Genomic DNA, 15,151 nt, shown 5'->3' with positions numbered 1-15,151 from the left:
TAAAAACATTTTTTATAAAATAAGTTTACATTTGTGCAAGTATAAATAATTCTAATGAAAGTTGAACTTTTTTTTTATTGTTTAGTTTTGTAATATATATTTTTTTTAAAACAGTTACTTCGAACTTATTTTACTTAAAGAAATTATTTAAACTATATTATTTATAAGATAATCTTTTTATAGCTAATTACAATAATCTTAAGTAAGGGGATTTTTGAGAAAAAAATTTGCGCACCCCTTTACCAAAGTACCACGCTACGCCACTGCTCCTAATACAATTAACTTGCATTTGATAAACATTATTTGTGTTCTAACTTAAAAACATAATCATATTAGCTAATAAAATGTTTATAATTTGAGCTAAGCAACAAAAACATGTAGACTTAGAACTGTTATATTCAATCGCTTTTAAGCCGCATGGAAATGTTAACTAACTTCATGATTCCTAAGTTTACTTTTACAAAAAATACAAATTCTACTAATAGGTACTTTAAAACTTGTTGAATAAAAGTTGAGTTGTGTAATCAGATAACTAAACTGAACAAAATTTACAATAAAGAAAAATTAATGTGTTTGATAGAACATAATACAAAATAAGGTTAATAACATTTTAAACCCTTAATGAAGCAGCTTTGAATACCACTTTACCGTTTAGAAAATGCTCGCGTTTTATTTTACACACACTGACGTAATAAATTAGTCTCGCAAATTGCTGCTTACAATTTTTTATACTAATAAAAAAGTTTGTTTATGTATTAACGTACAACTTCGATATCGTTTTGAGACTTTAAAATTTAAAAGCCGTATGTATTATGGCTGTTAAATACATAAAATTAAGCATATAATAAGCTGTTTTATCACTTTTTTACAGCTGCTTAAAGATTTTTTTTTGTGAATGAAAGCTGTTGATAAAATATAGATCTAATATCAAACTGGCATAGTTATGTTGTTAAAATAAAATTAAAATTAAGTTAAACAAATTATAATATAAATAGTTTTTACAGGAGTTACTAAAGTTCATAGCTATACTTTATATTTGTCACACAATAAATAGGCTAAATAATAACATGTCAAAGCTTGTATTTTAAAACTTAATAACCTTTAGTGATAGCAATACTAATTTTTATAAAAAACTTTTTAAAGTTTTCTAATGGTGTGCTGTAACAAATTACATAATAAAACTTTAAATTAGTTTAAGACTCTTTTACTTTCGTTTTAAATTAAATTTACGTTTAGTTTCGTATTAAAAAATTAATTTTGCTACCTTTAATGAATCAAATTAATGCCTTCAATTAAATAACAAGCTAAAATAAAAATATTTATAACTTGGTTGATAATTTGTTTATGGTGAAAAAGTTTTATCTTTGAAAAATTTGTGAACTAACTAGTAATTAAAAAAAGGTGTCAAAATCATAGAACTAAAATCTTTACTAAGGTGCCACTTCTAAACAATAATGAAATAATGAAAAAAAAAGACTCATTTAGATTATTTTATAAGTTTATGTTGCTAATGAACAATAAAAATTTTATAATTACAGGAAACTACTAAACTTTAGAATTTTTGAATTCAATTGAGGCACAACTTTAAGATAGTTGATTTAAAAAAAAATTATGAAGGTCTAGATATTAAGAAACAAGTTTTAATTTAAAAGAAAAGATACAGTAACCAAAACAATTATACAATTTTAAATTGTATAGAACTCTTATTCACCTTAAAACACGTGTGTACTTGTTTTAAGTTGATTTTGCTAAACATAAAAACACATTTGTAAGAAAACCTTTTTTATTAAGCAACAAATAAAAATCAATTTAACCAATTCTAAAGTAATTAAATCCAAGTTGATAAACTAATAACTAACACTATAAATAACTATAAATCTACTGTATTAATTAACTACAGTAACCTCTCGCATCTTAACGTACTCTTGACGTTATGCACTTTCGTTAAGTTACGCATTTTTGAGTTCTAAAAAATTAAAAAACTTAAAATTTTAATTTGTTTTTAATATTACACAAATTTCGTTTATTGTTTATAGCTTAGGTGTCTTAATGCCCCTTCTTTTTTACCTTTAAATAAATCAAAGTTTTCAATTCCTCAAATTCTTGTAGCATGAAGTTTCATTCCTACTCAAAAAATCCATTAATATATTTTTAAAACAATATAGTACAAGTTTATCCTTATATGGGCAAAGATAAAATTAGAAAAAGTGGTAGTAACTAAAACAATATTTATTAGACATTTTTCTTATATTTTAGATTTTTTTATTCAAAAAAAAAAAAGAAATCTGTTACAGCTCCAAATGCGTATTTTTGTAAAAAGCTATTCTACAAATTTTAATATAGACACCACACCAGGGACGTGTTTTGACTGGTTTCCTGTTTCTTTTGAACCCTATGAAAAAAAAAAAGTTAAAGAAAAAAAGCTTAGATTATTTAATTAAAACATTATCTAATCAGATATTTTACATATTGAAGTAGATTTATTGGTGCTTTTTTGCTAAACTTTTGAATAATTTTAATGTGTTATGACGTAGTTTAAAAAAAAATTCTGATAAAAAAAATAAAAAGTGTATAAAAATTTTATAACTCAAAAAGATGCACATACAAAAAATGAAACTTTTGGTACAAAATAAGCCAATCAAAATTGTTTAAAAAACTAATTTTGAATGTTAATCCAACTCAATTGGTTTCATTTTTAACTTTTGATACTTTCACTATGTATTTCGTTTGCAAAATTATAACTAACTTTTGATTTAAATCTAATGTTTAGCTAAAATCATTTAACTAGAATTTATGTTTAATTATTGTTTTATTTATCAATTTATTTATATATCATTAAGTATTTTTTACTAATTTTAAGACACTTTAGTTACTAATCTTGATTAGTTCTCGTGTTCAGTGTCGTGTTAATAAATATTTTTGTTATTCATGTTAGCTTCACTTTTTAATACAAATTTCTTCATTGTAATTAACAAATGACCTAATGTATATCCTTTAATTGTTTTAATAAAATTGAAATAATTTATTTTTTATCAATTTTTTGCTTTCTGTATTTTTTAATTTTTGAAAGTAAAAAACAACTATTTAGATAAGAAAACTTTACACAACTATATGATAGATATTCATGAAAGTTTCTATAGTGTTTATTAAAATCTACAACACATTATACTTTGTTTTTAAACAAAAAAATTGCGCTACTCACTGAAAAAATTCTGGACACGTCTCTGCTACTTATATGTTTTTTTATTATTTCTAAGCAGATAAAGGAGTTTTAAACACAGAGTTTTCGGCTAAAATAATAAATGCTCTAATTAGTTGGTTTTTTATTCTGTATTCTGTTAATTTATTTTAAACAAAAAAAGGAAAAACATATTTTAGCCATATTGTATGCTAAAGCACCATAAAACTCAAACTAACAATTCTTAATTAGACTTAATCTATAGTGTAGCTTTTATATTCAAAGTTTTTATTTAGCTTAAATTTTTTTATATTTTACAATATTTGCTACGACAGTTTGTGACTTTGATTACAACTTTATTTAATAAAACTTAAATTAATTATGCGTGAATTAAATGAAATTAAATGACAGCACAATCCTAAAGACATCAAATAATACTAACATAATAAATAATAAAAACTTTAATATAGATTAGTAGGAAATAAAGACATTAATAATAAAATTATTAATCATAGTAAAAACGTAAGCTTTTAAATTTAAGCTTAAAAACTTAAGCTTTCGCAAACGAAAGTACAAAAGTAAGCAAGCAAGAAATAAAGTATCTTAAACGCATCTAAATCAGTATTGCATAATAAAAAAAAAAAGTTTGGGTAAAAAGAAAAAGTAACACAGAAGAGAATGAACTTTTCGACATCACCATGGGAGGAAAGCATGGAGCGGAAATATGAAAACTAGTAGGTCTCTATATACTTCATAAACTCAAGAATGCGCTCCCAAATCTAGCAACAGGACTGTACTGGGACGATGGTTTAATTCTCATAGAAAAAAAAAACAAAAGTAATGTTGATATAGAGAAAATAAGATAATCTATGGACAGCATATCAAAAGACATGGGAATAAAATTAAATATAGAATATCCTTCACGTAAAATTAACTATCTAGACCTAAGCTTCAACCTATACAACCACACATTCCAACCATATAGAAAAGAGAACAGCAAAATCATATATTTTAATTCAAAGTCCAACCATCCTCCAGCAATACTAAAGCAAATTCCTAAATTGATAGAAGAAAGACTTTCAAAAACTCTAGCAATTAAAACCTATTCAATGAAATAAGTAAGCATTACAATGACGCAATAAACTTAAGTGGCTACAATTACAAAATAAACTTCAAAGGTGAAGATGATGGAAAGAAACGGCCTAGAAAAAGAAAAAGAAATAATATGATTTGATCTACAATACTGCAAATCCATTAACACAAACATTGGCAAGAAATTTCTCCAAATAATAAACAAATACTTCGGAGTAGACAGTAAATTCAAAAAATACTTGAATAAGAACAACATCAAATTAAGTTACACCTGTTTGCCTAACATTGGGACAATCCTAAAGAATCACAACAAGAAGCTCACAAATTGTAACGAGAATAATGAAGATGAAGCATGTAAATGTAGAAACAAAGAGAAATGTCCTTTGAAAGGCGGTAACTGTAAAGCAAAAAATGTCATATACTAGGCCACAGTAAAAACTGACAATGCAACTAAATCATTTATTGGTCTAAGCGCCAACCAGTTTAAAAAAAAAGAGTGACAACCCACAGAACAACAATAAATAGCAATCCAGAAGATAAAAATTACATGCAATACAAACAGGCAACTGAACTATCAAAATAAATCCACAAATTGAAGAACGAAAGTAGAAATTTTGAGTTAAGTTGGACAATTCTAGAAAAAGACAATAAATCAAGACCCAAAGTAGAAACATGTAGATTGTGCTTGAAAGAGGCATTAATGATCCTTCAAGCAGATAAAAATTGTATTAATAAAAGATCAGAAGTTATGAGTTCATGCAGACACAGGAACAATTTTTTATTATTTTGTTGTAATGAAGCTAAAACCTAATAATTTGTATATTAATAGCATTTAAATCATCTGTTATTTTTTTAAGAATTTTGTTAAGAATTTGTTGTGTTTTCGTTCATATTGCGTTTAGTTTTTTTTAAAACTTTTTCGTTTTCATTAATTAATACCAATATTAAGTTCACCTAATTATGCATTTTTCTTTAAAATTTGAATACTTAATGTTTATGTTTTTACGCATCAATGAGTCCAGGTTCACATTACTGCTAATGTTTAAATGTTATTTACTGTTTTGAATTTATTTAACAAGGTCTGCTAACGCTCACCGAAACCAGGTAATAAACCAAAGCAGTGCATAAACATTTGTTTTACTAGTTTTTTAAATTTAAAAATATATCTAAGTTTGCTTTACTTGTCATTCTTGTCATATGCTTGCTCTAACTAGTTGGTTTTTTATTCTGTATTCTGTTAATGTGTTTGAAACAAAAAGGAAAAACATATTTTAGCCATATTGTATGCTAAAGCACAAAATAATCTAAAATTAACAATTCTTAATTGGACTTAATATATAAAGTGTAGCTCTTAGATTCAACGTTTTTATTTAACTTAAAATATATTATATTTTATAATATTTGCTACGACAGTTTGTGACTATGATTATAACTTTATTTCATAAAATTTGAATTATCAATGCGTGAATTAAATGAAATTAAATGACAGCACAATCCTACAGACATTAAATAATACTAACATAATAGACAATAAAAACTTTATTATAGATTAGTAGGAAATAAAGACATGTGTGTTATTAATCATAGTAAATCCTAAGCTTTCAAATTTAAACTAAAAAATATATCTAAGTTTGCTTTACTTTAGTAATAGCATAACAATTTGTTCTTTTACTTAGCGCTTCATAACTTTATGTCTTTGTTTTGAAATGTAACTTTTATAAACTATGTTATTTACTTTGCAATTTTTTATTCAGTATAGATAGAACAACAATGAATATGCCATATAAAATTTTGTATATTTATTTACAACAATTTTGTTATAATTATGTTGAAATATCGTATTAAGAATTTAGAAAAAAAGCGTTAGTTGAAATAATTTACTTATTTATAAACCAAATATTAAGACAACGTAAGGAACATTGCAGCTTAGTTTTAACTGGTACAAACCAGTATGAACCAAGTTTTCTTATTTTTCGAGTAATCATTTTTTAGTCAATGTTACATATTAGGTATATCATTAAATATATTTTCACATATTTTGTACTTCTAGAGTTTTGTGATGCATTAAAAAAAAAAAAAACTCTCACAGAAAATTTGTAGTTATATAATAGTTGATTTTAAAGTAAGTTGGCAGGTTTGGAAGTTTGTAACCTTTAACAGTTTTTTTTTGCTGTTCGCTTAATTTGTAAAGTATCAATAACAAAATGAAAACACAATTATCACAGAATTTTTAATTTAACATAATAGTTGACTTTTAGTAAATATACGGTTTCGAAAATTCATAACTTTAAACAGAATAATGCTAATAATCTATTTTCAAAAAACTTAGTAGCACTAAATCTCAGCGATAATTTATATTCACTTGTGCTATTTTCTATGTATTTTCTTTGTTGCAGCAAACTGTTCTTCAAATTGATATTCACGTTCAATTTAGCAAGGTTTTTACTTAATTTTATTTTGTAAAATATAGCAAGTGTTACATATGTTTGTTTCAATGAAATAGTTTTTTAATGATAGTTTTGTGCTTAATCTTAAAACCTTATTACTAGTATAAACTACAAAAATATAGTACATGGTTACATTTTAGAATTTAGTATAATGTTGACTAGTGGTCGGCAAACTGCGGCCCTTTAAGTCAAAATCTGCGGCTTGCGCATTCATTTTTAGCCAAAGATATGTAATTTAAAAACATTGAAAATAAAATATTTTTTAATAAAATCTTACTGTTAGGGCTTTTAATTCAATAGACAATCTTTATTAGTGCCCTTATATTGCTTAATTTATCGTATTTTTGAACTTTAATAATATTTTTCTACTGATTACTAGATTTTTTGTTAAATATATGCGGTCCTTAAAGGATTTTTTTAAAATAGTGCGGCCCGCGAGCTATTTTTTATAAAAAAATTGGCCCGCGAGTTACCTAAGGCTGCCAACCTCTGTTATAGACTAAAGTCAATTAATTGTTGAAACTTAGTGTTTAGTGAACTTTTATTAAATGTATTTTAGCTTACCGGCTTAAACCAGTCTTAAATTTAGAAACCAAGTTAGAATATTTTGAATAAAGAGGTGCAAGCATTTTATTAAAATATTCTTACAAATATTTTTCTTGGTAGTTTCTACGTCACTGTGCTTAGAATATAAAGCTTTTATTTTATTCTAAATTAGTTAGATTTTAAAAGTAATAGTATGACCCTGTTAATATTTTTAAGATACTCTTTAAATTGCGGAAATATTAAATAAAGAGAAAACAAAATGAATTTAAGACTAAGTTGTATGACTTGCGTTAGTATGAATCATATACTTATTACTATAGAAAGTGTTATAAAACATATACTGATTAATATTAGTTAAAATTAGAAGTAGGACTATGTCTTAAGTATTTGTATGTGTTTGACATAAATACTAATTACTGTATAAAAGGTTTGTGGTAAATTTTAGGTTACTTTTTTAAATGTTTTTTAAATTTTTTTTAAACTATACTGACTTAATAACAAGTTTTGTTAGAAAAACCCATTGTTAACGTATATGACAACAGAAATAGAGTTTTACTTTATTTATTATTAACTATACTTGAATTTTTATGTATGAACCCTCTATATTTTTCAAAAAAATTATTTCCATTTAAAAAAAACTATGAATTAAATTACAAATATGTTATATAAACATAAAATATTATATATTTTTTAATAAAAGAAATTAAATCAAACTGCTGATCAACCACTAGTTTTATAAAAGTGTGCTGGTTTAAACCACTTAAAAGTTTAAAAAATGCAGCCTGCCTAGTGTAAACGATGTTGTAAGTAAATTATCATGTTAGTTGTACCAGGCTTTTGCTCTAAAACAGGGTTTCCCAAACTCATTTTCTAAATCGCCGCCTTTTAAGAAATGTGAAAAATAATCGCCCCCCACGATTTTACAAAGTAGTTTTTCTCTTGAGTTCAAACGTTTGAGCCGAAAAAGTTGTGTTCAAAATGTAATTTAGTCTGGTACTTCTTATGCACGCCTTTTTGGGCTGCGTTCAAAGTAGTTTATAGGGCTTGAGAAAATAAGTTATATTTGTTTTCTTATAAGCCCAATAAAGTGTATTAAAATAATGATTTTTAAAAAGCCTTGTGTAATCTGTAATCAATCCTGTTTAGATATGAAATGTTTTGAAACTAAAGAAACTTTTAGGATAGTATTGGACAATTTCTGTAGTCAGCAATTCATGTTTACTATAAAATCTTTTTTAGTTTCAACTTGTTAAAAAAATGTAATTGCGGGCTGCATAATTTAAAAAAAAATAGCGTATATGAAAATTAAAAAACTCCAGCAGAATTTTAATAAAATCATTAAGTATTATTGTGATCTAGGAAATACTATTGTAAACTGAAAACCAAATTGAAAGTGTATTTCAAAATATTAAGAATCAAAAAACTAATTTTTGTTTATTTTGCACAAGTAGTTTTCAAGTTACTTAGCGGGTCGAAATTTGACTGGATCTTAACCGTACGTTACCCATCTGAAATTTTAACTTAAACCTTACATTGTAATAATCTCTCATTAAACGAATTTCGGACATTTAAAAATTAATACTAAGTAACTTATTTAAGCCGCACAATATACTTAAGTAATTTTATAAATAGGCATATTCTAAGATTACTATACCAGAGATTAAAAAACTATAAAAGAATGAACAGTTTATTTTACATATAATAAAATAAACATTAAAACATAATATCCGACCTAGTTTCAGGAAGTTTGACCTACTGGTTGATTATCTCACATGAAAAGTAGTTTCATCAACAGCTTCAGTTAATGCAGTAAAATTATTAATTTCAATGCTAAGATATATTATAAGCAAGTTAGTTGTAAAATTAAAAAATTAATTTTTAACTTACAAACTATATGTTTTGTAGTAGAATACCATTAAACAGTATTTGACTTGGAATAACCTTTAATAAACTAAACCTTAATTTTAACAATTCCTTTTTCTTTTACTTAAATTCAAAAAAAAAATCAAAAGTTTTACAATTAATTCTGTGAACAGAAAGTAATCAATTAAAAAATTTTTTTAATTAGGTTAAAATTTTTTTTGCAACTGTAGCATTCTTTTTGATGGCTTATTTAATACTTTTTAAATTTATTTTTTCTCTAGTTATTAGACTATAATAATTTACCAGAAGAAAATAGTGAAAAACTAAAAGCTAGTTTTGAACTATTAAAATAAACAACACAATCTAATTGCTAACATATTAAAAATTGAGATAAAACAAAAAACAATTGTATTAATAGTTTTAAATTCCTTAATATATTGATTTTTTTAACAATAATAAATCAAGTAAGAAAATAAAATTGAGTTTTAGAATCTTTTAAATGAAAAATTTGAAGTCAATTCAAAAAGAGACCTCAAATTTATACTCTTATAAAACCAAAAAAAAAATTTTTAAATAAAAACTTTAATAGTTATCAACTTTTATTTATTTATACAGACTAAACAAGTTATAAAAAAAATATGTCAAATAAATTTCTTTAAAACAAATACTTTAATAACTATGCTATAAAAACTTTTAGTGAAATGTAAAACGACAAATATAAACTACAAAGTTATACAAGTCAAAATAAAACTATTAACAGATTTAAAACATAAACCATTTAATAATTACAGTAGACTTCCGCTTGAGTTTGCACTTTGAAAAAAATCAAAAAGTGCAAACTCAAAATTTATTACCATTTTTTTTACAAAATGATAATTTTAAATATGTTATATGCAATAACGTTATGCATAAACATTAAATCAACTAAAACATAATACAAACATTCATTAAAACACAGATCTATATAAGCTATTAGATATTATGTATTTTTTGTTTTATTAATACTTAGTGAGTAATAGACTTTATTTAAGTTTAATTTTAGAAAATACAAATTTGCACTTTTTTTTTGGGTAAAAAGTGCGAACTCAAAAGGAAGTCTACAGTAATTAATATTTATTAGGCATTATGCAAACCTGTTATAGAATAAATAACTTAATTAAATTTTTATTATAAAAAGACTACTTAAATACAATACAAACCAGGTTAAATAAGAAGTATTTCAAAAGATCAAATAAAATAAAATGAACTTTCATAAAATAATGTCTGCTAATGAAGTGTAATATAATGTGAAGGATGAGTTTTAATACTGCTTGCAAGTTTTTCTAATCTGATTCTTAATCAGTAAAATAAAGTCTCCTTTACAAATATCTAAATTAGATCTTTTGCTCAAGATGTTGATAACTGAACTGAAAGCTTTCTTAACAACATAGCTAGAAGGAAAAACTATAAACAACAATCTAAATTCTTCTCAAATGATTGGATACTTTTGCCTTAGTTTTTGTTGAGTCCAAAAGCTTTTATATCGTTATTTGGAAAAATTTACTTTCAGTTTAAGGTCAGTTTGTAAGTCTGAGAAGGTTTCCTGTAAGTCGTTTACTTCAAAAGAATTTCCTCGAAGGGATCTATATTTTTATCTATATGATAGCCTTTTTGTGTCAAATCGAAACTTTACTACTTAATAAGTTGAAATTTTTAAAAAACAAAGTTTTTTAGGTTTTTTTTTTTGCCTCAACAGTCAAATTCAAGGTTTTTTCGGGTTTCTAGGGAAATTAGCAACCCTGTATAGTTTCATTTCTTAGTCTAACTTAGTGACTTTTCAAAAAAAAACAATTGCTAATATCATTAGGTGATATAACTATCACCTCATGATATTTCCAACAAAAATAAAAGTATACAGGGTTGCCAGTTTACCTAGAAATTTAATAATATATAACATAGTTTTTTACAAATCATTTATGATCCCAAATAGCATTTATGTCAGGTTATAAAATGGTGAGAGGGATTCCGATCGTCTATGATCTATGTAATTGTTAAATAAGAAAATATATGATTGAAAATATGTAATTTAATTAAAATTAGGAGTCATAAATACTTGATTTTTTTCTTTATATTTTACATAAACAAAATAAACTTTTTTTGTTTAAGTTTTACTTCAGGGTCAAATATTTAATAGCAAGCTAAAATTAGTAAAATAGCAATATAAAAAGTAAAAATTTTATGACAGCCTAAAATTTTCAAATCGCCCCCTTTTCGCCCCCTTTCTAGTTATCGCCCACCCTTTCGCCCCCTTACTAATTATCGCCCCCCGACTTACTAAAATCGCCCCCAGGGGGGCGATATCGCCCACTTTGGGAAACCCTGCTCTAAAATATATATTACGTACTAAAACTTCATAACTTTTCATTATTTTAGTTTCAAAGTTTTGTTTGTTTTTGTTCATCAATAATTTTGAATTTTTGTAGACGAACAAAAGTCTAATAACGATTTTAGTGTTAAACAATTTTGTAATCGAATTTTTTCAAGTTAATTTTTTAATTTCCTATTGTTAATATGTTAAAAACATATTTAGAAGAACTAACATTTTAAAAGTATTTTTAATTATTTTAATGCTAATAAATTCAAAAGCTACAAAGTCAAAACAACTTTACAAGTTTGAACAAATTAGAAATATAACTATCATGATATCTTTTAAGTTTTTTTTGATTACATAATATTAAGATTAATAATTATCTTTTACTTATTCTGTTCAACGCTTTTTATTTAATTCTCTTAATTTTTCTGTATCAAATTGAGTTTTATCAAGTCTGAAAATCTAAAGATTTTAACTCTATTTTGAATTATTCTAACAGTTTAATACCACTCGGATTTATTAATATAATGTAAAGAAAACACGAGTTCTCACACAATTTTTATTTTTTTATAATTATCTATTTTTCATTCATTTAATCAGCAAGTTTAAACTTTAAACGCCATAGTGCAGCAAACTTACATTAAAAATTAAGTTTATTACTTTAAAAAGACAAACTTGCATAAAACATAAAGCTTAAAAACAACAATGTACAAACGTTATTTATTTTGAAAATTTTAATTTATTTTTAAAGTTTATAATAAATTCTATTAAACTTTTTTATAGATTTTTATCTAATGAAAAACTATTATTCGTTATTAAAAATATTTATTTTTTTATTCAGTTTGTAATATACAGTAACTATAAAAATACTGGCATCGATTATTTTATTTATTCTAAAGAAAAAAAATAAAATTTTATTTACTCAAATTTTATACTTCAAAGCTGAGCCGTAAATAAATGAAAGTTATACTTTAATTTACAACAAAAAAATATACACTCAAAAATCTTATTGACGTTATAACCACTTCCGAGCAAAACTTTGATTTAGAATATTATATATATTACAAACCGTTACGAATAGTTAAGTAAATTTACTGATTTTAGTTTTTAGCTGGTTCTAACCGGCAAATTTTTCTTTATAGTTTAATGTGTGATATATTTTTCTTAAATAGTCATTTTTATTTAGTCAATACTTTGTTTTCTTTAAATTTCGCACTATTTTTTCAATGAAATAGCAAAACGTACTTAGTTATAAATGGTATTAATAAAACTTTTTCATATGGAAAAAAACTAACAGAATCATCTTATTAAACCTAATTAAAAAGTTATCGATAATAAAAAGTTAAACTTGATTCAGTGTATGTCAATATAACAGTATTCGAATTGCTGTAAAGCAACACAATATATAATAAACGAAATGCACAAATAAGTGTTACGAAATACAAAATTTTAGTTATTTTACAATAATCATTAACAAAATTATAGTCCTAAACTAAGCTTTTGACAAAAATAATAATACAATTTTAATCAGTATTAAGGTTATTAGTAATCAAGGTAACATGTATCTTTAGTTAAAATAGTTTTTTATGAATTATTTAAGTCTTTAGAATAATTTTATAATGTTTATTTATACATTAGTATAGTAATAACTAAGAATGCTATAGCAAACATTTTACAGATATTAATTCTTTTTGTAACATTGTTACCACTAAAAATAAAGTACAATAATAAAAACAGCTGTTTAAATTTGCAGACTTAAATTACAAAACGAATTCAGCTTAAAAAAAAACCGTTTCATTTTTTAGATTTTACACAGCAAAGTATCAAAGAAAAAAAAGAGTTACATTGATAGTACATACTTTGACTGCTATTTGAAATTTATGTTTGACAACTTCTTTTATGTTATTATTTTTGGCAAAATAATTTTAGTATTATTTTAATTTTTAGACAAATTTCAGTGTAATAGTTTAGACATAAAAAACCTAATTTCTTCTAGTATAATATAAAGTGTACTGGTTTAGACCAGTTATAAATTAATGTTGTAATAATATGCAATTACTTTAATTAGTATGTTGTATTATTAGAAACTTAGGCTGAAAAATTTAATTTCAAATACTAATGACGTAGACTAAATATTCAAATTTCATTTTTTATTAAAACATTTTTGTATTCATTGATTATACTGTGTTTTGAATGAAGCTAAACAGGACATGGACAATTACTTTTAGAGGTACGAACCCGAGTACAATACGCTCAATAATAAGCAGACTAAAAAAAATTTCCATTGATTTCAAGAAATTTTACTGAGCGAACGAAATTAAACGTTTAAAGTTATGATGTTAACGTAAATTTAAATAATTATAAGTGACGGTAATTTTGTTAAAACTTTTCAGAGGTAAGTTTCATTAGTTGCGAAAATGTAAGGTATTAACTTACTTTTCATGAGTTAATACATAATAACTTATAATTTTAATTGTTTTACATTCTTATTTTAACTGTATCAAAATTATAACTTTGCTCCAAAAATAAGCCGGGTTTTAAGAGCTAAAAAATAAGACAACCAATGACTACTTACTTGCAAACAACTTAAAAATAAATCTATGTTGATAAAAAAATTAAATAACATATTACAAAAATATTAAGTAATAATATATTAAAGTATAGTTTATAGCTAAAAAAGAAATTAAAAGTTTCAAAATGCCAATTCATATCAAATTAGACAATTCATATACTTTTTACATCAATAAAGCTTAAAGTTCAAAAAAAATTAATAGCAAAATTTAGTTTGGTATGATTCTTATAACGTTTTTAATTTGTTCTATAAGTTTTAGAATAAAGTTATGTCTACAACACATATTTACTTTGCTTATCTAAAAAAAATTGTTTTAGTGTTTTATGTTCTAACCCTAATTGTTATCATACAAAAAGTTTTAAATTTATTCTCAAAAATTAAAGGTAATTAAAGGTTTTGTTTATAAAATTTTCGTTGTGAAATTTTAGTTATATTTACAACAATAGAATATTTAATATAAAACAAAAATAGAAATTGTTGGCCAAAGCTAGAAAACTTTATTATAAGTTTTTTAACATTAAAATAAAAGTATAAACTGTATAAGTCAAAATGTAACCTTATTATTATCTTATTAAAAATAACACTCAAAGTATTTATTTGTTTATTGTACGTTTTATATAATAAAATAACATTTTTTACATAACTAGACTACACATTATAAAACTTAATAATAAATTAATGCTAACAGTAACCTTTTCTATAAATAATGTCAAATTTTTAAAAATTAGTGTATTTAAATAATAATTCTTCTTTGAAATGTAATAAAAATTGAAATAGCTACTCATTCTCAATATGTTCTTCTACTTTTACTAAAACTTTGTCATTTTACTAAAACTTATCATTTTAATGACGTAACGACAAATTTAAGCTTTTCGTTTTTAAAACAATGATTTATAATTAACAAAACATTTAAAGCAATTAGCAAAATATTGAATTTTAATAATTAATCTAGCAAACTTATTTAATATTAGCTTTAAGTTTGTACTTTGATAAAATACATTTATTTTAGGTTCAATATGCTTCCAAGTAATTAAAATGCTATATGTATGTTTAAGACTAATGTAAACAAATTTATTTAACAGTTTAATATTTTTAATCTACTT

This window comes from Thalia democratica, chromosome 2, assembly GCF_965202585.1.
Source record: "Thalia democratica chromosome 2, ktThaDemo2.hap1.1, whole genome shotgun sequence".
Taxonomy (NCBI): Eukaryota; Metazoa; Chordata; class Thaliacea; order Salpida; family Salpidae; genus Thalia; species Thalia democratica.
The sequence above is the reverse complement of the archived record's forward strand: the minus strand, read 5'-3'. Positions refer to the sequence as shown.